The sequence below is a fragment of the Canis aureus genome, chromosome 28, assembly GCF_053574225.1.
Source record: "Canis aureus isolate CA01 chromosome 28, VMU_Caureus_v.1.0, whole genome shotgun sequence".
Lineage (NCBI taxonomy): Eukaryota > Metazoa > Chordata > Mammalia > Carnivora > Canidae > Canis > Canis aureus.
Genome location: NC_135638.1, coordinates 15204311 through 15227914, shown reverse-complemented (window position 1 = coordinate 15227914; position 23604 = coordinate 15204311). Strand labels below are relative to the sequence as shown.

At 35.2% G+C, this 23604-nt stretch overlaps 1 long non-coding RNA gene across 1 annotated transcript in view; it reads right to left on the bottom strand.

Moving 5' to 3' along the window:
• LOC144300456 (uncharacterized) overlaps positions 1-23604 on the bottom strand; it is a 230010-nt gene that overhangs the window by 49056 nt on the left and 157350 nt on the right. Inside the window, exon 4 of the long non-coding RNA XR_013367086.1 lies at positions 8746-8798. This is a non-coding gene — a long non-coding RNA (uncharacterized LOC144300456). The remainder of the gene's footprint in view (positions 1-8745; positions 8799-23604) is intronic.

The window sequence follows — 23604 nt, the reverse complement described above, 5'->3', positions numbered from 1 at the left end:
AGGTATTTGATCCACTTTTAGGCTACTTAAAATGTTCCCCATACTGTAAGGGCATTTTTGTAGTTAAAACTTAATTAAATACTAAGGATAAATTACCAAGTGTGAAAATTCCTTACAGCATATATATAAAATTTTAAATTTTTTATTTAAAATTGCAAATTTCCCTCCAAAAGTTTTTTACAAATTTGCATATGCACCATTGGTAGAAGTTCTGGCTATTTGAACACACCTTGCTGTGTAACATAATTAAGTGGTAAAAAGTAAAAAGTCATATGGATCTTAGTTCAAATAGTTATCCATACTTTCTTTGACTTCTGTGTATTCGTATACCTGCAGATTGAATGTTTTCTCATCTATCTTATGGATGGTTTTATATTTTCTGTAAATTGCCTCTTCATAGCTTTGCCTATTTTCATTTGTATGTTTATCATTTTGCTTCTTAACTTTTAGTCAATTTACAGATCAAGGATAATATTTATTTACATTATATATGTGTGTATATTTTTCCAGGATTTAGTGAGATTTTTTTCTTGGGTTTAAATAAAAGTTTAAGTAGACTAAAATGTTTTTGGTTGTCTTTGGGATAGACACAAATCATTTAGTTTTGCCTCCATAAGACTATTTTGTCTTTTTAGCTAAAAGAAAAATATCTGTATCTGATTAAAACATTCTGATTATTGACAGAGACTATTAAAAGTGAACTTACTGTGGGTGTACCCTGGGTACTTGTTTTAATTCAGTGCATTTGTATGAAATATAAAAAATTGAGTGAGACATCTTCAGGACTGCCAAGTTTAACTATGCTTTTTGAAGGGACCCATTTCCTATAATTTAAACAGCTGTTCATATTTATTCTTCATTTTTATGGTCAGACTTATGAAATAGATGCTAGGTACTATGAAAAGATTAAAAAGGAAAATAAAACAGGTGATATTTGTACTTTACAATAAAAAGGCATACAAATTCTAAAAGACAGCAAAAACAAATAGTTAATAATTAGTTAAGTTTATCAAGTGGTGAATTTATACATATGTCAAGATAAATATCTTGGCTGATTCCAATGCAGAAGAATAAGTAGCAAATTTTCACAACTATCTCCCATTTTTTATATATTGTAAACTTTTTAATCCTATGTATAATGATTAAAAAATCATATACTCTTCATTTATATTGGGATAAAGCCTTTACTAAACATATAATTAGGCCTTGAAAGTGGAACTGTAAATAGAATGAAAAAAAGGAATAAAATTGCTCATTTTTTCTGTAAGAATATAAAATAAAATTTCATTTGGAGCCATGTAAAAGAAACCAACAGTTTTTAATGAAAAAAAATATTATGATTAGGTATCACTGTTGTGACTAGGTCATCTATAGTAATCCACGATAATGCATGTTAAAGTAGCAAAAAATATTTACGTTTTTGAAGCTATCTGCAAAGTTTATGTTTCACAGCTAAGAGAGTGAATAATCTCTACTTATTAAATGGTGAAAGTATGATACTGAATACAGTTAAAAGTACCATGAATTCAGTTAAGATTACCATGTCTAGTCATCTGATCAAGGTAATAAACACTGTGATTTATAACATTACTCATTCTACTAAGCATTTGCTGTGTGATCAGTTGTGCTCCAGGGCAAAGACCCATCTGTCCAAAGGTGGAGTTTAATTTGAGAGAAAGAAACTCTGCTTAGAAATTAAAATGAAAATATCAAAAAAAAAAAAAAAAAGAAAATATCTATCTCCTGGAAAATGACATGATTGAGCATTAGATAAATTTGTTTCACCTTCTAAATACTTCTTTAAGCAATGATTTATGGTGGAACTTGGAATTAATACAATATCTTTCCTTTGCCTTGTTGGGTAATTACAGTAACCAATTCTCTTAACTATAGAAGGATGAATTATTTTATCTTAAAGTCAAATAGCCAGATCCTCAAATCTAGGTCCTATTCTAGAAACTATATAAGAAAAACCCACAATGTGAGAGCATGGGCTCACATCGCACTCTAGGGAAAAAAGCAATATGCAGAAAAATGATAGTGTACCTAATTTAAATAAAAACTAAATACTTTTAAAAAGCTAATTCAGTAAAAATTATTACCCTAGGAATAGTACTACCATCGTGACAGATCACTAAATTACATATAAATGGTTTTGGAACAAGTGCTCGTAATGAAGAAATTGAAAACTGTATAATTTAATCTAATCTTAATGTAATGGGAAATTTTTAGGCACAATAAATGGAAAAAGATAAAAATTTAGGTTAAATCATGATTTTTTTATTTAGATAGTTGATATACCTAACATTATATTAGTTTCAGATATACAACATCATGATTTGCATACACTGGGAAATGATCACCACAATTTGTCTAGTTACCTAATATCACCATACAAAGTTACAAAATTTTTTCTTGTCATGAGAACTTTTAAGATTTACTCTGTTGGTAGCGTTCAAGTATGTACTATAATCTGATTGGCTACAGTCACCATGCTGTATATTACATAACAATGACTATTTTATAATTGAAAGTACTTTTTTACTTCCTTTTCCCATTTCACAACCATCATTCTGTTCTCGTATCATGAATTTTGTTTTGGTTTGTTTGTTTTGCTTTTTTTTTAGATTCCACATATAAGTTATACCATATGGTATTTGTCTTTCTTTGTCTGATTTATTTCACTTAATGCATTACCCTTAAGGCCCACCCATGTTGGATGGCAAAGTCAAGAATTCATTCTTTTTTATGGCTAGTAGTATTTTATTGTGTGTATATACTACATGTCCTTTATCCATTTATCCATTGATGGACATTTAGGTTGTTTCCACATCTTGGCTATTGTAAACAATGCTGCAGTGAACACTGAAGTGCACATACCTTTTCAAATTAGTGTTTTCATTTTCTTTGGATAAATACCTAGTAGTGAAATTACTGGATCATATGGTATTATATTTTTAATATTTTGAGGAATTATATTGTTTTCCATAGTGAATGCAATTTAGATTTCCACCAGCAATGCATGAAGGTCCTTTTTTTTCCATATCCTTAACCACACTTGTTATTTCTCGTTTTTGATATTAGGCATTCTGACACGTGGCAGGTGATGGTTTATTGTAGTTTTGATTTGTATTTCTCTGATGATTAGAGATAGTGGACATCTTTCCATGGACCTGTTGGTCATCCGTATTTTTTCTTTGGAAAAATGTCTATTCAGGTTTTCTGCCCATTTTGATTAGATCATTTTGTTTTTTAATGTTGAATTATAGAAGTTCTTTATGAATTATCCTCTCCCATTGTATTATTTTCTCCCATTCTCTTACGTTTTTGTTTCATTGATGACTTTCTTCACCATGCAAGAGCTTTTTAGTTTAATGTAGTACCAATTACTTATTTTTGCTTTTGTTCCTTTTGCTTTAGTGTCAAATAAAAAAAATCATCACCAAGACCTATGTCAACAAGGCCTGTGTTTTGTTCTAAAAATTTTATGGTTTCAGGTCTTATATTCAAGTCCTTAATCCATTCTGAGTTAATTTTTGTGTATGGTGTAACAGTGATCTAGTTCCTACTTTTGTATGTGGCTCTCCAATTTTCCCAAAACCATTTATTGAAGAGACTGTCTTTGTCCCATTGTATATTCTCGTCTCCTTTGTCGTAAATTAATTGCCCGAATATACATGTGTTTATGTTTGGGATCTCTATTCTGTTTACATTGATTTCTGTATCCGTTTTTTATACAATACCATACTGTTTTGATTATTATACTTTACAAAATAATTTGAAATCAGGGAGTGTAATGCCTCCAGCTTTTTCTTTCTCAAGATTTTTTTTTTGTCTATTTGTGGGATTTTATGGTTCCAAACACATTTTAGAATTGTTCTATTTCTGTGAAAAATATAGAGATTGCATTAATTCTGTAGATTGTTGTCAGTGTCTTATAGTTTTCAATATGCAGGTTTTTCACCTACTTGGTTAAATTTATTCCTAAGTATTTTATTCCTTTTAATGCAGTTATAAATGGGATTGTTTTCTTAATTGGTAGTTTCTGGTAGTGTGTTATTTTTTTTTTAAGATTTTATTTATTTATTCATGAGAGACAGAGAGAGAGAGAGAGGCAGAGGCACAGGCAGAGGGAGAAGCAGGCCCATGCAGGGAGCCCCACGTGGGACTCGATCCCCGGTCTGGATCTGGGATCTCTAGGATCAGGCCCTGGACTGAAGGTGGTGCTAAACCGCTGAGCCACCCAGGCTGCCCTGGTAGTATGTTATTATTGTGTAGAAATGCAACTGATTTTTGTATATTGATTTCACATTCTGCAGCTTTGTTGAATTTGTTTATTCCAACAGTTTTTGGGTAGAGTCTTTAGGATATTCTATATACAAAATCATGTCATCTGCAGAGAGTGACAGTTTTACTTTTTTTCAGTATGGATATATTTTATTCTTCTTGCCTAATTGCTCTGTCCAGGACTTCCAATACTGCATTGAAGAAAAGTGGTGAGAGTGGGCATCCTTCTCTTGTTCCCATGATCTTAGGGGAAAAACTTTCAGTTTTACTCTGTTGAATATGATGTTAGCTATGGGGTTGTCATCAATAGCCTTTATTATGTTGAAGTACATTCCTTCTATAACACTTTGTTGGGAGTTTTTATCATAAATCGATGTTGAATTTTATGCAGTGCCTTTTCTTCATTGATTGAAATGGTCATAGGATTTTTGTCCTTTATTTTGTTAATGTGGTGTATCACATTGATTGATTTGTGGATGTTGAACCATACTTGTATCCCTGAAATAAATTGCACTTGATCATGATGTATGATTTTTAAAATGCATTGTTGAATCCAGCTTGCTAATATTTTGCTAAAGATTTTTGCATCAATGTTAATCAAAGATATTGTCCTATAATTTCCTTTTTTTGTATGATGTCTTTGTCTTGTTTTGGTATCAGGGTAATGCTGGGCTCATAAAATGAGTTTGCAAGCATTCCTTCTTCTTCAGTTTTTTGGAAGAGTTTGAGAAGGATAGGTATTAAATCTTTGAATATTTGGTAGAATTCACCAGTGAAGACTTCTGGTCCTGAGCCTTTGTTTGTTGGGAGATTTTTGCTTACTGGTTAATCTTTTTAGTAGTAATCAGCCTGTTCAGATTTATTATTTCTTCCTGATTCATATGGGAAGATTACATGTTTCTTTCTTTTTTTTTTAAGAGGAAGCCTAGTAAGACAAACTATTTATTTATTTATTTATTTATTTATTTATTTATTTATTTATTTAATTTTTAGAGAGAGAGAGAGAGAGTGCATGTATGTGGGCAGAGGGCAGAGGGAAGGAATCTCAAGCAGACTCCCACTGAGTGTGGAGCCAGATGCAGGGCTAGATTCCAAGACTCTAACATCATGACCTGAGCTGAAATCAAGAGTTGAATGCTCAGGTGATTAAGCCACTCAGGCACCTCTGATTGGATGATTCTGAACTTCTTTATTTCTTCTAGGTTGTCCAACTTGTTAGTGTATAATTGTTCATTTAGCCTTTTATGGTTCTTTCTATTCCTTTGGTATCTGTTGTGACTTCTTTCTCATTCTGATTTTATTTATTTGAATTCTCTCTCTTTTTCTTGGTGAGTTGAGCTAAAGATTTGTCACTTTTGTTTATCTTTTCAAAGAACCAGTTCTTAATTTTAATGATTTTTTTCTATTGTCTCTTTAGTCTCTTTATCATTTATTTTTACTCTGATTTTAGTTATTTCCTTCCTTCTACTAATTGTGGGTTTCATTTTTCTTCTTTTTCTGGTTCTTTTAAGTCTAAATTTAGATTACCTGGGCTTTTTACTTGTTTCTGGGGGTAGGCCTGTATTGCTGTGATCTTCCCTCTTACAACAGCTTTTACTGAATTCCATAGATCCTGGCACGTTGTATTTCCATTTTCATTTATCTCAATGTATCTTTTAATTTCTCCTTTGATTTCCTGATTGATCCATTGGTTGTTCAGTAGCATGTTGTTTAATCTCTACATATTTGTATAAATCATGAGGTCTTGATGCAAGTTATTTGTGCAGGAAAAGGAGAGAGAAAAAATGTAGCCTTTTTGGCAGGTTACTCTTTCTCAGAAGAGACCACATTAGGACACCCACTCCAAAATTACATTAAGAGATCTCTTTATTCACTCAAATATGCTGAAAATTATTGGACAGAATGGGGTTTCTCAGAGTGAAATGAGAAGTGGCCTATAATAGTCAATTTCCTTTGCCTGCAGAATTCATGACAGGGATCACACAACAGAGAGAATACAGTCAATGGAAGTAACATATTGCCACATATGAAAATACCAATTTTTTTTTACTGCACCACAATCTCTTTAAAGTCATTATTAAGGAAGAACTTAAATAATCTATATCTTATTGAAAATATCACAGAAATTGAACAGAGTCTGTATTTTGTCTAAGCCAAACAGCATTAACTACATTATGACTTATTCCTTGGAAATAAGACTCAGTGCCCAGATTACCCCACTAAAATCTCTACATCAGCCATCCAGTTCCTAGGAAGCCTGCTTCTCTGCAGTGAATCACAATTATCAAACTTAATACCTCTTTATCTAGGTGTCCTGAGACTGAGTTTGTTAAGGACCATGATCAAAGACCTCACTGACCCTTGATGGTGGTCCTACATCTAGACTCTACATATTACACACAGTTATAATTTTGGTAATCCAGTAAAAAATTGGGCCTAGTTAGTATATATGACTTTTTTGTCACACATTTTATATAATTGATCCCTATAAAGTATAATTTAATATTTATCACAATTCATTCACCAAGCTTGTTTCCCTTGATCATAATTATAATTCTTTTTGTTCAGAATGTAGACAATTGAAGTCTTAAAATTGGCTCTTTTATCACTATGCTCATAAAGCTTTGCTTTCTCCCAAGAATATTCTAGATCCACCTTTTTTTTTATTTCACAAACTTAAGTTGTGTTAACCTCCAAAGAATAGATTTAGACACCAAAATATGAATGCCTAGAGTAAACATTATTTAGTTCCTTATAATCACCAGGAAAAAGCAGGTGACAGAAGAGTCTAGTCACTTTAGTGAGAAAGTAGAACATTTTCCTTTTTTAAGTAGGCGTGAGTTTATGTTGAGGTTTTTAACTTTACCTCTGTTTTTAAAATATTTTTATAACATAAATTCCAAAGGCTAATACTGAATACCAAAATTTATAACTAAATTATTATCAAGAATTATTTCAGAATTATGCCCAATACTACATTTTGAAAAGCTAAACACTGATAAATTTCATTAAAAATTTTCCCTATGTTCACTTAATGTTCAAAATGTTGACTCACAGGAAAAACTCATGAATGGCAAACATACAAGTAAATTATAGGATAGCTTATTTGCAATGTCATATTCAATTCCAACATTCAATACTTATCCAGTTAATGGTATACTTAGGGGTTTTCTTATAAAGCAAGTACAGAGGGGCACCCGTGTGGCTCAGTGGTTGAGCGTCTGCCTTTGGCTCAGGTCGTGATCCCGGAGTCCTGGGATCAAGTTCCTTATTTGGCTCCCCACAGGGACCCTGCTTCTCCCTCTGCCTGTGTCTCTGCCTCTTTCTCTTTCATGAATAAATAAATAAAATCTTAAAAAAAAAAAAAAAAAGCAAGTACAATATCAGAGAGGGAGACAGAACATGAGAGACTCCTAACTCTGGGAAATGAACAAGGGGTGGTAGCAAGGGGTGGTAGAAAGGGAGGTGGGCCTGGGGTGGGGGTGACTGGGTGACGGGCACTGAGGGGGGTACTTGATGGGATGAGCACTGGGTGTTATGCTATATGTTGGAAAATTGAACTCCAATAAAAAAATAAAAGGAGATAAAAAAAGCAAGTACAGGAATTTCATACAGTTATACCCATAGAAAACTTTAGTGCAAAACTTCAAATCTTTATATAAATTATGACATATATATTCATAATCTGAACTTTTTATTTTAATCACCAAAGACATAATAATTTGTATATCCTTCTTTGGCTTTAATGACTTGGTGGGTAGGTTTTAATCAACCATGTGATGTAGAATTTCCCTAAAATTTAACAAGGCATTGGGCTTCTAACATGGGTAGATCCTTGTGCTATCTATCATACCATATATCACCATCCCAGGTGTTAAGAGAAGGCTATCCATTTTAGACACTTGAGTCACCTCAAACTACTCTTCATTTTGATTTTTAAGTACCTTGACTGGTATGGTTAAGAGAGTACATACAAGGAATTATGCTTTGAGCCACCTTGCTCTCAACTCAGTCTCCATTCATTAGATCTGACCAGTTAGAGATCAGGACCAGTAGACATATTCTGCAGATAAAGCTTCACAACAAAAGTTCCCCGAACAACCTAGAGATATCCCATAGGCTATCTTCTCTCCACACTAGCATTCAAAGATCACTATTTCCTCCTTCAGCTTCCTTCACTATCTCTCAACAGCAAACTATGATGATGGAGCATGAGAGAATCTTCTTGCTAACTTCACTTCTGTTACCAATAGTATCATTTGGGGTGAGTTATTTATTGGTAGCAGAGATTCATGTGTCCATGCACACATGTGTGTGTACACATACACACACACACACAGAGATTCACACAACAGCAATGGAAGAGTTTCTATTTAAATAACAATTTCCAATACATCTTATCAAAAATGAAGCATTCACACATCATAGGAGTAGATATCATATTATATATCAACTTACCTACACTTGTCCTTTGAGTTCCTGACGTCAAGATGCTACTGGGATATTGGTATCTGCACAGGAAAAAGAACTACCGAATCAGAGAAGCTTTAGTTTCATTGTGCCCTAGTCCTTTTATATTCAAAGCTTTGATCTCATTCAGGGAGATTTAAACAAATAGTTTATACTCTTATAGAAGAAAGTATTTGCCTGGTCTTGATTCAAACTCAGCAAAATCATATTCTATTCCAGGGGAGAAAGCAAAATTCCTCAGTGCCTAGTTGTCAACTGAATAGTATCTCTGCCTCCAGCCTTTCAGTGTCCTAGAAAGCTCATTTCCCAGTAGAATTAATTTGGTTAAAGGCCTGCCAGATGAAAGATTCATACAATTCTTCCCAGAAGCTATTTTTAAAGTGTTTCAGGAGTAAGACTTGGTAGTGCTGTGGGACTTTAACTATATAAACACCTCTTGCAAATCTAGTTTTGGTGAAAGAATGCCTGATAAATTATAATTCTTTCTTACTGGTAGGCTTTTATTCACCAAAGAGTAGAGGGAATGAAAGGGGATTTGTTTCTTTGAATTCAATTCTAAATATGAGAAGGAACTTGAGGATGGTGTGGATGCGATAGAAACCTTGGGGGAGACATAGCCGGTCACGTTAGCTTCTAAATAGCTGAGAATGAGAATAATAGGCACATTTAGACACATGTCTTATACTTTGGTTCCGGGCATATAATTTAAAAGTTAAGAAGAATGAGAGCTATGCACTCTGGCAAGTAAGTTTTAAAAAGCACCCTATTCTAAAAGAACAGTGAGTCTGAAAATGAAATTATAAGGACATATGAGATGGAATAAGTAAATAAGCCAATACACCTACACAGAGAGTTGTTTTATGATCTTTTATTTCAAGACTATGAGGTAATGATCACATAGGGTAAAAGTGAAATTTTAAAAAAAAGTATATCATGAACCCTAAAGAACAGGTCGGCAAGGCTAAAGCTTGGGCTTAAGAAAAACTATAAAGAAAAATTAAAAATGCTATTTTAGCCATGTTGTAGCAAGAAACATACAAGAAAGGGATAAAACACTGTTCAGATAGTTGCAAATGGGAGAAGGAAACAATGTTGAAAGAATATCTCTTACATATCCAATACTCAGCTTAGAAACTGTATGTGACAGTGAGAGTAATACACCCTGCAGGGACATTTTTATCAGTCCCATTTTGTGCAGAGAGAATCAAAGATCAGAGAAGTTAGGCAATTTGCAGAGGTTATATGACCAGTAAATGAGTTTTTGGAATCAGGTCTTCCTGACTCCAAATATAACAAGGAAAAGTAAACTATCAGTACCTATTTCACTTTCATTTTCACTACCAAGGAAAATGGTCTTCAAACTAAAATGAGCAAAAAAATGTAACCGAAAGGAAATTAAAATTTAAAATATATAAGATGATGAAAACCCCCTTTCTTTGGAATAATTAATGACTCAAATGGAATGACATCTGAGCTATTGAAAGAACTTCGTATTCTGTGGATATAGTTTATTATAAAATTTATCACATTTTATTTCATTTTAGGAGAGAAATTTATCATCCACAGTAGATTGTGAATTCATTGTCATAGCCAACGACAAACCTAGTGCTGGTACATTCATATGGTTCTCAATACATGTTTCCTAGTTAATGTGTGCTTTGAAATCAAGAACTGGAGATGTACTAGAAGTTCTAAAACATGAAATGTCCTGATTTTCAAAAATTGAGAGGAACTATTACTTGAGTACCTATTGTATGTCAGTATCAGTGTAGTCCTTGGTGCTTGACCTGTATTGTCTCATATAAGCCTTGCAATTATTTGGGTGGAAGATTCTACACCACCTTCAGAAGGAAACCAAAGTTTAAAAGATTTTAAAATTGTTAGACACTTTAAAATTGTTAGTCACACAAAAAGCTAAGATCTTCTATAGGGGCTGGTTTCAAATCCATGGCTGTAGCTGAGAGCATATATTGATGTACTTACTTGCCAAATGATGTTGGAACAAGTTACTTAATTGCTCTAAGCTTCCCTTTTGTCTTTTGCAAAATAAGGATAATGACAGAATCCAACTCATAGAAATGTGGCAATTATCTATGTTAAGAATACCCAAATTTGCATGGCACTTAGCAAGTGCTCAATTATATAAATAGTATCAACAATTCATAATAATGAGAAAAATTACTTTTTTAGGTGGAGTGCTAACATGTACCACCAAGCCATTAATAATGTGGTACTTTTGCATTTGGCTGTTGGTTTTTCCCTGTGTACAGAGAGAGGACTTATGCCACCCTCATCCTAAACCTTCATCATATGGGGGCCCAGTGAAGGTCAAGTAAGTATTACAGCCTCATGTGCTAAAGCATTTACTTTTTTTTTTTTTCCCAAAAGTAAACAATGTTTTATTGAAAAAAAGTCAGGCCCCAACTGGCCAGTTCCATTCAGCTTGGCTTGGTGGGGGTCCCTGCCCACAGCAGCCTGAGCCAGGTCTTCCAGTAGGTGGGCTGGGCCAGACTCCCTCCCTGGTCACCCTCCCCTTCCTCTCTGATGGTGACATCCGAACAATAAATATGCAATAAATAGCGTTCCTGGGCAGGCTGCCTTCAAATCCCACATCAGCCCTCCCCCAGTCTTCTCCAGCCAGGACAGGCCTCCTGGGATGCTGGGTGGGGGAAGTCCCCACACCTCTCAGGGTCCTGCAGAAGCTTGGATCCATCTCTGTTACCAGTCCAGGCCGGGTCTCCAAGGAGACCTAGCAAAGCTGGGTCCAGGACAGGTCCAGGTGAAGCAGGGCTGTCAGCTTGGTGTTGGGAGGGGGCTGTTACCCTGGACACCTCCCCTCTAAGCTGTAAGTATATATCCGGCTCAAGAGCAGATGGTGATCACTTCACGACCACTTCCAGACACCAATAGCACACACTCGAGGCCCTCAGTCAGCACCTCCAGGAACTCCATGTAGTTCTCATCACCTTTGCTGTTCTTGGGGGGGCGGGGGGGGGCAGGCATGTTCAGTAGAACCAGGCAGGCATCATGGGAGCGTGTGACGATGACTTCATTGAGCTTTACAGCCATGTAAACATGACATTGGGCTGGTCCAGCTTAATATGCACCAGCTCGAAAATTGTCAGAGGCATGGCTGGGGTCCCAGGGCTCAGCCGCCGTGTACTTGTCCCGTGTCCACGTCATCTGGATTTTGTCATACATATATATCTGTACATGCTGGCATTAGAAGTTACAGGTTGCTGCAGCTGAATTTAGCAGGAAGTAATCTATGTAGTCTGATGGCACATCTGAGCAGAACCTAAAGCAGGAATCTGGTGTTAGGTGGGGCCAGAGATTCCTCTCCTTGAGAAAGAGGCTTTCTTGACAATTTACTCTGAAGAGAAACTGTCACTTCACATGGGCAGCTTTTCATAGAGGACAAAGCTTTGCCAAGCAAACTCTACTAAGTACTCTCTACTCCTCAAGCACAACTGCAGGTCAACAGATAGAGAACACTCTCACAGACCTCGAGTATGAGAGATTTTGGGCATTCTGAGTGATGTTAGAAAAAAACATCTACTGAATTTCTACTTCTTATTTCCCTTTATCCTTTGACTACATGGGCTAAGGGACGCATAGCCACAGTCTCTCTACAAACAGAAAACAGCTTTTTGCTACTGTCCTCATAGTATAAAATAACCAAATGCAGGTCATTTGAAAAGCAGGTGAAAAGCGTGTCTGTAAGGGTCTTTGAGAGCACAGGCTTAGAGAATGTAGCATCGTAATACATTAAGGAAATCCACAATACATCAAGATGTACGTAATATATCGAGTTACTGTAAAGTTTTTAGAGACCAACTCAACAGCAAAATTGAATTCCTTTTAAAAATTATGGAAATACAAATTATATACAGTGAAATGTAAAAATCTTAAGTTAAATGAATTTTCACATACATATATATTCGCATAAACACCACCCTGATCAAGATATAGAATGTTACTATATTTCATTTTATAAACAGAAAGTTTCCCTTTGTTCTTCAGTCTATGCCAATACCTCCATACAGGCAATTACTATTCTGATTTATATCATCATAAGTTAGTTCTGTGTATGCTTATTATTCATATACTTAGGATTATATAGTATATAGTATTTTGTGTCTAGCGTGTTTTGGCTCAGCATTATATTTTTGACTTCCATTTCTGTTATTGCATATATCAGTAGCTAATTATCGTTAATACTATTTTGATCTGTATTATTCCTTTGTATGAATATATCACAATTTTAAAAAATCTCTTCTCCAGTTTGTTTCCAGTTGGGAGTTTTATGAATAAAGCTACTATGAATATGAATACTATGAATACATAATGAGAATATGAACATGTAAGGAATACTATGAATATTTTTGTATTTTTCTTTTTATTGTCATGAGTATGACATATGAGTGGAAGTGAAGTGTTGGGGTACAGAATAGGTATATATATATATATATATATATATATATATATATATATATAATATTATTGGAAACTTTAAGTGAAAGAGTGACATAAGCTGACATCTTAAAATGGTTATTCTGGTTATTGAACTGAAAATAGAATATGAGTGTGACAGTGGAAATACAAGACTAATTAGGAGCTGACTGCAGGAATCCAGGAGACAATGATGGTAGTAGTAGTAGTAGTAGTAGTGAGAAGTAATCAGATTCTAGACATATTTTGAAGGTAGATACAGTAGGACTTCCAAATTATTTGAATGTGGGCTACGAGAGAAAAGAGAACTTATGGATGAACCCAAGGATCTTGCCTAAACAATTAGAAGGATATAATTCTTATCAACTTAAATCAAAAGATGGTAGAAGGAGCTGAGCTTTTTTGCGGGGGAGGTTGGGAGATGGAGGGAAGGGATGGTGTAGGGATTTGGACAAGCTCAATTTTAGATGTGAACTAGACATCCCAGTGGTGCCGTTGAGTAGGCAGTTGAGGATATAAATCTGAGTATCAGGAGAGAGGTCTTAGCAAGAAACATAAATTTGTAATTTATTAGCAAAAAATGCTAAATAAAGTCAAAAGACTGAGATTTTCAAGGGAGTATATGTATAAAGGGGAGAGACTGTAACCAAGAACTGAACACTGGACACTCAAAATTAAGAGGTTGAACAGAGAAGTAAGCAGCATAAGAACCTGTGAAGGAGTGGACAGGAGGAAAACCAAGGAAAATGAAAGTATTTCAGGAAGAAGTGATGAGCTGTGTAAAGGGCTCCTGATATTGAAAATCAGGAGAGCTCTGGGGATTAATCCCTGGGTTGTCACACTGAAGAGTCATTTGTGATCTTCACTAAAACAGTAGGAATGTGGGAATCCTGACTCTCTTTAGGAAATGCTGCCACTATAGAGAAGTTTTACAAGTTTCATAATAGTTTGAACTTTGACACGTGATACACTTTTATATCAACTTTCAAGTTGCAAAAGGTGCTACACACCTTCCAGTGGAGTGCTGCCTGGCTATGTCTGTTCACAAGTCTATGCAGACTATTAGGATAAATTCATCTGGCTGTGACTGAGACATCAAATAGGGGAAGAAGAGAATGATAAGTTTATGTTTATTTGTCCCTTATTTTCTAAGAAGAGGGGGAATTTAATTTCTAGATTCTAATTTCCTTCTGGGAACTTTCTTATGGGGAGGAAAATTTCAAGGAACATCAGTCAACTAGTAGGCATATTTTTAAAATCAAACTCTTAGGCAATTCACACCCAGTTGTGTCAGGTACTATGATATTATCTGTAGCTTACAAATAATAAAGCTGAGTCATAGATATGATAGGTTATTTGTCTCAATTTACACTGCTAGAGGTTGCAGCTAGCTGGCTCCAAGGTTCATGCTCTAAAGCGTGGTGCTCCAATTTAACACAGGTCAAATTTGAATATTTGACTGGGCACCAAAATACAAAAGACAATGAAATTCCAAAATGAGATTCCTAGAAGACCAAGATGTAGATTTTCAAAGGGTATAACAGAGAAATGGTTTCACTATACTAAAATAACTTATCACAAGAATATAAAGGATCAAAAAAGCACTGGGTGTTATACTATATGTTGACAAATCGAACTCCAATAAAATATATATATATAATATATATACTTATATATATATTATATATATATTATATATATGAATTACAGAAAAGAGAGAAGTTTTCTAGGGAAGATTTCTTTTTTTAAAAAGATTTTATTATTTATTTATTTATTTATTTATTTATTTATTTATTTAAGTGTGAGGGGAATAGGGGCAAAGGGAGAGGGAGAAACACTCTCAAGCAGACTCCACATTGAGCATGGAGCCTGACAGGGGGCTTGGGATCTCACAACCCTAAGATCACTACCTGAGCCCAAATGAAGAGTCGGATGCTTAACCAACTAAACCACCCAGGCACCCAGATTTCTTTTTTTAATTTTAAATTCTCATTTAAAACTGTATAAAAATGGTATATATCTAAGATATACCAAACAATGATATGATATACAAATACATGTAGAAATGATTACTACAGTCATTGCATTTAACATATCTCACATAGTTACCATTTTTCTTTGTGCTGAGAATACCTGAAATCTACTCTTCTATCATATTTCCAATATTCAATGCAGTATTATTAACTATAGTCATCCTGCTATACATTAGATCTCTAGACCTGTTCATCCTACATAGCTACAACTTTGTTCCCTATGATCCGCATCTCCCCTTTCCCCAACCTTGCCACCCCTAGTATCCACCATTCTACTCTCTTTTTCTATGTATTCAACTTTTTTTAGATTACACATATAAGTGAAACATGCTGGGTTTTTTTTCTTTATGTCTTTCTTATTTCACTTAGCATAAATCCTTCCAGGTTTTTCCATGTTGCAAATGATAGGATCTTTTTAAAGGCTGTTTGATATTCCATTGTACGTACACACCACAATTTCTTTTTTTTTCTTTTTTTTTTTTCACACCACAATTTCTTTACCCATTTATACATTGATGAATACTTAGGTTGTTTCTGTAGCTTATGTATTGTGAATAATGCCACAATGAATATGGAAGTGCAAATAATCTCTTGGAGGTACTGATTTCATTTTGTTTGGGTACATACTCAAGAGAGGGATTGCTGGGTCATATGGTAGTTCTATTTTAAATTTTTGGAGGCATCTTCATACTGTTTTTCCACAGTGGCTATACCAATTTATGTTCCTATCAACAGGGCACAAGCATTCCATTTTCTCTACATCCTCACCAACACTGGTTACCTTTCTGATAATAGCCATTGGACATTATACTTAAACTATTAAACTCCTAGAAAAAAATATAGGGGAAAAAAAAATATAGGGGATTGGCCTTAGCCTTGGCAATGATTTTTTTTTATACTATGATACCAAAAGCTCAGGCAAGAAAAGTAAAAATAAACAAGTGAGACTACATCAAACTAAAAAGTTTCTGTACAGCAAAGGAAACAGTCAACATAATGAAAAGGGAATCTATGGATTGGGTGAAAATATTTGCAAAAAAATATATCTGATAAGGAGTTAATATCTGAAATATATTAAGAACTCCTACAACTCAACACCAAACATACAGATAAACAACTTGATATAAAAAATAGGCAAAGAAAAACAAAAGGGCAAAGGACCTGTATAAACATCAACCAAAAAAGACATACAAATGGCCAACAGGTACATGAAAATGTACTCAACTTCATTAATCATTAGGGAAATACATATCAAAACTACAATGAGATATCACCTCACACCTATTAAAGGTGAAGTTCTTTGGAGAAAATCTAATGTTTAATTCTTAACCCTAAATGCGTGGAGAGTAGTCCCCCTTAACCTCAAACCTAGTGAGTGAAGCTTGTGTTCCCTTTATATTCACAGAAACCAGTCCTTTATACACACAGAGAAAACAAAGCAAACTGTGGTGTCAAGATTGAGATTGCATCTTGGCCATGATCTCTCACATCCCACAGCCAGCCAATGGTGAGGAACCCCAGTGGGACTGATAGGTTCAGGGTGTTTCAAAACAAAGTGATACTTCCCAAGAGACTGCGAAATCAAAGCAAGAGGATGTCAAAATTTAGATGTTCTGGAGAATACTCTAGATGCAGAGCTAGAAAAGTGCTGAAGCTGCCCCCAGAGCTAGACAACACCACTCACAAGTGTGAATTAATGCCCCACATGAAAACTTTGCCCAACCGAAAACAGAAGTGAGGCAGGAACCAGCAAATAAATTCCTTTCCTTCTGCACGTAACTCACTTTTAAGAATTATCAGTGGTTCAAGGAAGTCTGTCAGGAAGGTGACCTGTGTGTAAAAATCAGGATTTCATGCAAAGCTTGGACCAGATTAGTAGTAATGCACCCACCACCTTCTACTTGCTTTCCTTCTTCTTCCCTCCCCCTCATCACTTCCTCTTTTCCCCTCACTCTTGCTGTCCTGGTATAGAATCTACCAGTAAAGACTGGGAAATGAACAAGGGGTAGTGGAAGGGGAAGCGGGCGAGGGGATGAGGTAACTGGGTGACGGGCACTGAGGAGGGCACTTGACAGGATGAGCACTGGATGTTACACTATATGTTGGTAAAACGAACTTCAATTAAAAAAAATTGTATGTCAGCCTGTTTTCTATCAAAGGTAGGCCATCCCAGCATTGCTTTGTGCTTTTCCAAGTATGGCATTGGTTGAGACCAGAGGTGTACACTAGGCATGGACTCTTTAGAACTTCATTTGCCTACAGTTCTAAAGCTACAGCCTCAGGTTGCTTTAACATTAATAAAGATGAAATTTTTATCTTCCTTTGTCTATATTCTGTTTCTTACTCAACTGGTTCAAAATTAGTAGGAAAGGCATATTATTGATCTTTTCGAACCCCAATAACATAGGCTGTTTCTCTCCTTGTTCTTTTTTTTCTCCTTGTTCTTAACCTGTTTTTCCCTTTTAAATAATTTATTTTTAAAATTTTATTATTTTTTCATTTAAATTCAATTAACTAACATATCTTGTATTATTAGTTTCAGGGGTAGATAGAGTTCATCGATCTGTCAGTTGCATATCACACCCACTGTTCATTATATCATATGACCTCCTTAATCATCTCCTCCCTGCAGCACCCCTCAGTTTGTTTTCTATAGTTAAGGGTCTCTTATGGCTTGTCTCCCTCCCTGACTTCGTCTTATTTTATTTTTCTCTCCCTTTCCCTATGATCCTCTGTTTTGTTTCTTAAATTTCACATATACATGAAATCATATAATTGTCTTTCTCTGATTGACTTATTTCACTTAGCATAATACCCTCTAGTTCCATCCACATCACTGCAAATGGTAAGATTTTTTTTTTTTTTTTGGTGACCAAATAATATCCTATTGTGTGTGTGTGTGTGTGTATATGTATACACACATGCATATATATGAATACACACACACACACCATCTTCTTTATCCATTCATCTATTGATAGACATCTGGGCCCTTTCCATAGCTTGGCTATTAAAGACGTTGCTGATATAAACATTGTAGACATTGGCCTCCAACTCATGGTTGTCCTGACCAGCACAAGGACAGCCTCCCTCCTGGAAGATTTCCATATGCATAATGATGACACTTAGCTTCCTTAACTCTATAAAACTTACCTTTTACTGTACATAATTTCCTGACTAGTAAAGTTATACCTAAACTTTAATATCATCCAAATATTTCTTCATGTGTGGAATTTAAAGTTCTTATACTCCACACACTGCTCTCAACTTCCTGTGCTTCTCAAACTCAGGGAGATTTTTCCAGTCTTAGTCCCCCTCCACCCCCCGCTGGCATATAATCTCCATTTTAAACTCTTGTAAACTCTTAGATAGGCATGGTCCAGCACTTAAATGTTTTATCCTGAACCTCAACACTTTGGTCCTTTCTTGCTCTGTAAAGCTTCTGAAATCTTTCATCCAACTACTAAATACAGTTTGAGAAGATTACAAAATCCTGTGAGTTTATGCCATTTCAGTCTGTGACTTCCCATTTAAGCTGGCCCTTCTCATTGGTTAATTCCTTTTCTTGTCCATGGTCAGCTCCTTTTCCCTTTGTTAATCTCTTTTTGCCGGTGACTTATTGCCTCCTTAAACACGCTCTCTCTCTCAATCTCTCTCTCTCTCTCTCTCTCTCCCTCTTTTTTTTTTTTTTTCGTTCTTTACCATTGTTAACACTACATTTTCCCAGTGTTAATTCTACCTCCATGGTCACACTTACTCAATTCCTAGGGAAAATGAGTTTCTCAGGGTTCAGTCCTAGTGCTCTTTTTACCTAATTCTACAACCATCTTTCTTACCATCTTTCTGAATGATCTGTCACTATTATCCATATGCAGTAACTTTCAAATATATATTCTAATCTTGATTTCTCCCCAAATATTCTAGAACAAAATATAAAATTGCCAAGGGAGAATTTTACTGGGAAGTCTCCCAGTAAAATTCATACAAAACCAAAGTTAAACTCTTCCTTCCACATCTATTCTTCTTCCAGGTTTTTCCTTTCTTTTCTTTTTTTTTTTGTGTGTATATATATATATATATTTTAAGATTTTATTTATTTATTCATGAGAGACACAGAGAGAGAGAGAGGCAGAGACACAGGCAGAGGGAGAAGCAGGCTCCATGCAGGGAGCCTGACGTGGGATTCGATCCCGGGTCTCCAGGATCACGCCCTGGGCTGAAGGCGGCGCTAAACTGCTGAGCCACTGGGGCTGCCCTGTATATATATATATTTTATTGGAGTTCAATTTGCCAACATTTTGCCTAACACCCAGTGCTCATCCTGTCAAGTGCCCTGCTCAGTGCCTGTCACCAGTCACTTTTCGGTTAGAGACACATGATCTGTGCTGTCACCTAAGCTAAAATCTAGAAATCATGTCTGATCCTTCTTTCTCCATTATCTCGCTCAGGTCTAAGTGCTTTTACCTTTTACACTTCTCTCTGATATGTCTTCTTATCCATAACTATTGCCTCTGCCCTAGCTCCTTAGTACCTCCTGCTTGGGTAGGAAAGAGCAGTGATTATGAACAAAGACCTTAGAGTTTAAAAGATCTGAGCTTTGAATCCTGGATCCATTAAATGTTCTTTGTATGATTGTGACCAAGTTAGTAAGTCTTGATTTTATTTGTAAAGTAGTGATAATAATAATATCGATAGTGGTGGTGATAATGATGCTATCTATTTCATAAGGTTACGTAAACCAAACTTAAGTCTGTCTGACACTAAATCTCTTCACATTTTGCTTTATCATCTGCTACCTGAGAGTTTTTGTTTTTGTTTTTGTTTCTAAAACAGTACTATCAACCCTAAACAGCCTGAATTTGGATGACGTGGTCTATATCTATCCTGTCTACTGCTAATCTCTAACTCCAACATCTTCCAGTTCATTCTGATTTCTGCAGAAAACAATGGACTCATAGGGTTGTATCTTAAAAAAAATATCAGAAGAAAAAATATTCTCTGAGAGTCTTGCTGATATTCTTGGTACAGGAAAACAAATTAAAAATACTTTGGTTGTAATGCAAAACATTTTTTGAATGCTCTCTATATATTTCCTATTGGGCACTTTAGACACCTAGTAGTGCAATTTCTGGGTTGCAGGGTAGCTCTCTTTTTAACTTTTTGAGGAACCTCTATACTGTTCTCCAGAGTGCCTTTACCAGCTTGCATTCCTACCAGCAGTGTAAGAAGGCTAGCCTTTCTCTACATCTTCACCAACATCTATGGTTTTCTGACTTGTTAATTTAGCCATTCTGACTGATGTGAGGTGGTATCTCATTGTGGTGTTGATTTTTATTTCCCTGATGTGAGCGATGTTGAGTATTTTTTCAAGTGTCTGTTGGCCATTTGTATGTCTTTTTTGGATAAATGTCTGTTCATGTCTTCTGCCTATTTCTTGACTGCATTATTTAGAGTTTTTTTTTGGGGGGGGTGTTGAGTTTGATAGGTTCTTTTTTTAAAGATTTTATTTATTTATTCATGAGAGAGAGAGAGAGAGAGGCAGAGACACAGGCAAAGGGAGAAGAAGGCTCCCAGCAAGGAGCCCCATGCAGGACTTGATCCCCGGTCCCAGGATCAAGCCCGGAGCCAAAGGCAGACGACGTTCAACCACTGAGCCACCCAAGCATCCCAGATAGGTTCTTTATAGATGTTCTTTATAGATTTGGGATACTAGTCCTTTATCTGATAAGACACTTGCAAATATTTTCTTCCATTCCATTGGTTGTCTTTGGTTTTGTTGACTGTTTTCTGTGTTGTGCAAAAGTATTTTATCTTCACGAAGTCCCAATAGTTCATTTTTGCTTTTGTTTCCCTTGCTTTTGGAGATGTGTCTAGCAAGAAGTTGCCGTGGCTGAGGTCGAAGAGGTTGCTGCCTGTGTTCTCCTATAGGATTTTGATAGATTCCTGTCTCACATTTAGGTCTTTCAGCCATTTTGAATTTATTTTTAGACATATTGTAAAAAAGTGGTCCAGTTTCATTCTTTTGCATGTGGTGTCCAGTTTTCCCAACACCATTTGTTGAAGAAACTGTCTTTTTTCCATTGAATATTCTTTCCTGATTTGTCAAAGATTAGTTTACCATAGAGTTGAGGGTCCATATCAGGTTCTCTATTTTGTTGCAATGATCTATGTGTCTATTTTTGTGCCAGTACCATACTGTGTTAATGTTTACAGCTTTGTAATATAGCTTGAATTCCAGAATTGTGATGCCACCAGCTTTGGTTTTCTTTTTCAATATTCCTCTGGCTCTTCAGGGTCTTTTCTTGTTCCATACAAATTTTAGGATTATTTGTTCCAGCTATATGAAAAATCTTTGTGGTATTCTGATAAGGATTGCATTGAATGTCGAAGTAGCATAGACATTTTGACAATATTTGTTTTTCCAGTCGATGAGCATGGAATGTTTTTCCATTTTCTTTTGTGTCTTCCTCAATTTTTTTCCCGTGAGTGTTGTATAGTTTTTAGAGTACAGATCCTTTACATCTTTGGTTAGGTTTATTCCTGAGTATATTATGGTTTTTATTGCAATTGTACATGAGATCAATTCCTTAGTTTCTCTTTCTTCTGTCTCGTTGTTAATGAATAGAAGTGCAACTGATTTCTGTGCAATGGTTTTATGGCCTGCCACTTTGCTAAATTCCTGTATCAGGTCTAGAATTTTTCAGTGTAGTATTTGGGTTTTCTACATAGAGTCTGCTAAGAGTGAAAGTTTAAATTCTTTTTTGCTGATTTGGATGACTTTTATTTCTTTTTGTTGTCTGATTGCTGAGGCTAGTACTTATAATATTATGTTGAGCAATAGTGGTAATAGTGAACATCTGTATCTTGTTCTTGACCTTTGGGGGAAAGCTCTGTTTTTTCCAAATGAGAATGATATTTGCTGTGGGCTTTTCATAGATGGTTTTTATGATATTGAGGTATTTTTCTTCTATCCCTACACTGTGGAGCATTTTAATCAAGAAAAGATTCTGTATTTTATCAAATGTGTTTTCTGCATGTATTGAGAGTATCATATGGTTCCTGTACTTTCTTTCACTAATGTGGTATATCACACTGATTGATTTGTGGATGTTGAACCACCCTTGCAGCCAAGGAATAAATCCCACTTAGTTGTAGTGAATAATCCTTTTAATATACTGTTGGATCCTATTAGCCAGTATCTTCTTAATGAAAGGACTTTAATATTTCATACCCATTTAAGAAGACATGAAACAATGTAGATGAAAAGAATGATGAAAAAAATTAATAATAAACATCCTAAATTGGAAAGAAAGAAAGAAAGAAAGAAAGAAAGAAAGAAAAAAGAAAGAGAGAGAGAGAGAGAGAAAGAAAGAAAGAAAGAAAGAAAGAAAGAAAGAAAGAAAGAAAGAAAGAAAGAAAGAAAGAAGAAAATCTCTGAGCTGTAATCTTTAACTGGAAAATTGCAGGTAAATATTAGAAACTAAATTCTCTGAGTTGTGATGTTTAATTAAAAGGCAGAGCTTGTTAAAATAACTACAATTCAAAACACAGTTCCAGTCACTAAATTTTATATTTGCAGTTACTGTTGGTTTTCATCAGATGATAGAGGAAGGTGCAGATTTAGAGGGTATGGAAAGCCACAGAATTTACAACCTGTGGTCATGTAATTGTTCTTTGGCATTAGCTCTTCTTAGAAAAGGGAGTTTTGAGAAATACACTACATGCTATTAGAACAGAGTACAATTGTATAGGATGGATCAAAGTAAATACATCTTACATGATGTGTGTGTGTGTCTGAGTGTGTATGTGAGCACATATTTTGTGTTTGTGTCTTAAAGATGAAATGACATTCTTTCTGTTATTCCTCCTCTAGAGTGACTATAGATATCAGATAATGCAGCAGAGAAATAGAAAGTGTCAAAGAAAGGGTGATTTTATCATTAGGATTCAGTCTAGTAATTTACTTAATAATAGCTACCAACACAACAATAATAGCTACCATTTTTAGAGCCAAAACAATATTCTAGGCATTAGCCTGAGCATATGTGCATATACACATGCATCTACACACGCATACATACACATGCACACTCATGTAAACCTCCAAACACGTATGTGAAGCAGGCACTATTGTTTTTTCCATCATATAGATTAGGTAACTAAGACACAAATGAGTTAAGAGGCTTGTCCAAGTTTACACAGCTGAGTGTTGTGAGAGCCAGGATTCCATCAGCTACCATAGCTGTAGTGTGTTTCCTATTCATCTTTTGTTTAAAATTGCTCTATAATAATTTTCTTTTATCCTTAGAAACATGCTTCAGTGAATATTTTCAAGAAAAAAGTGCTATTAGATTTGTCATTA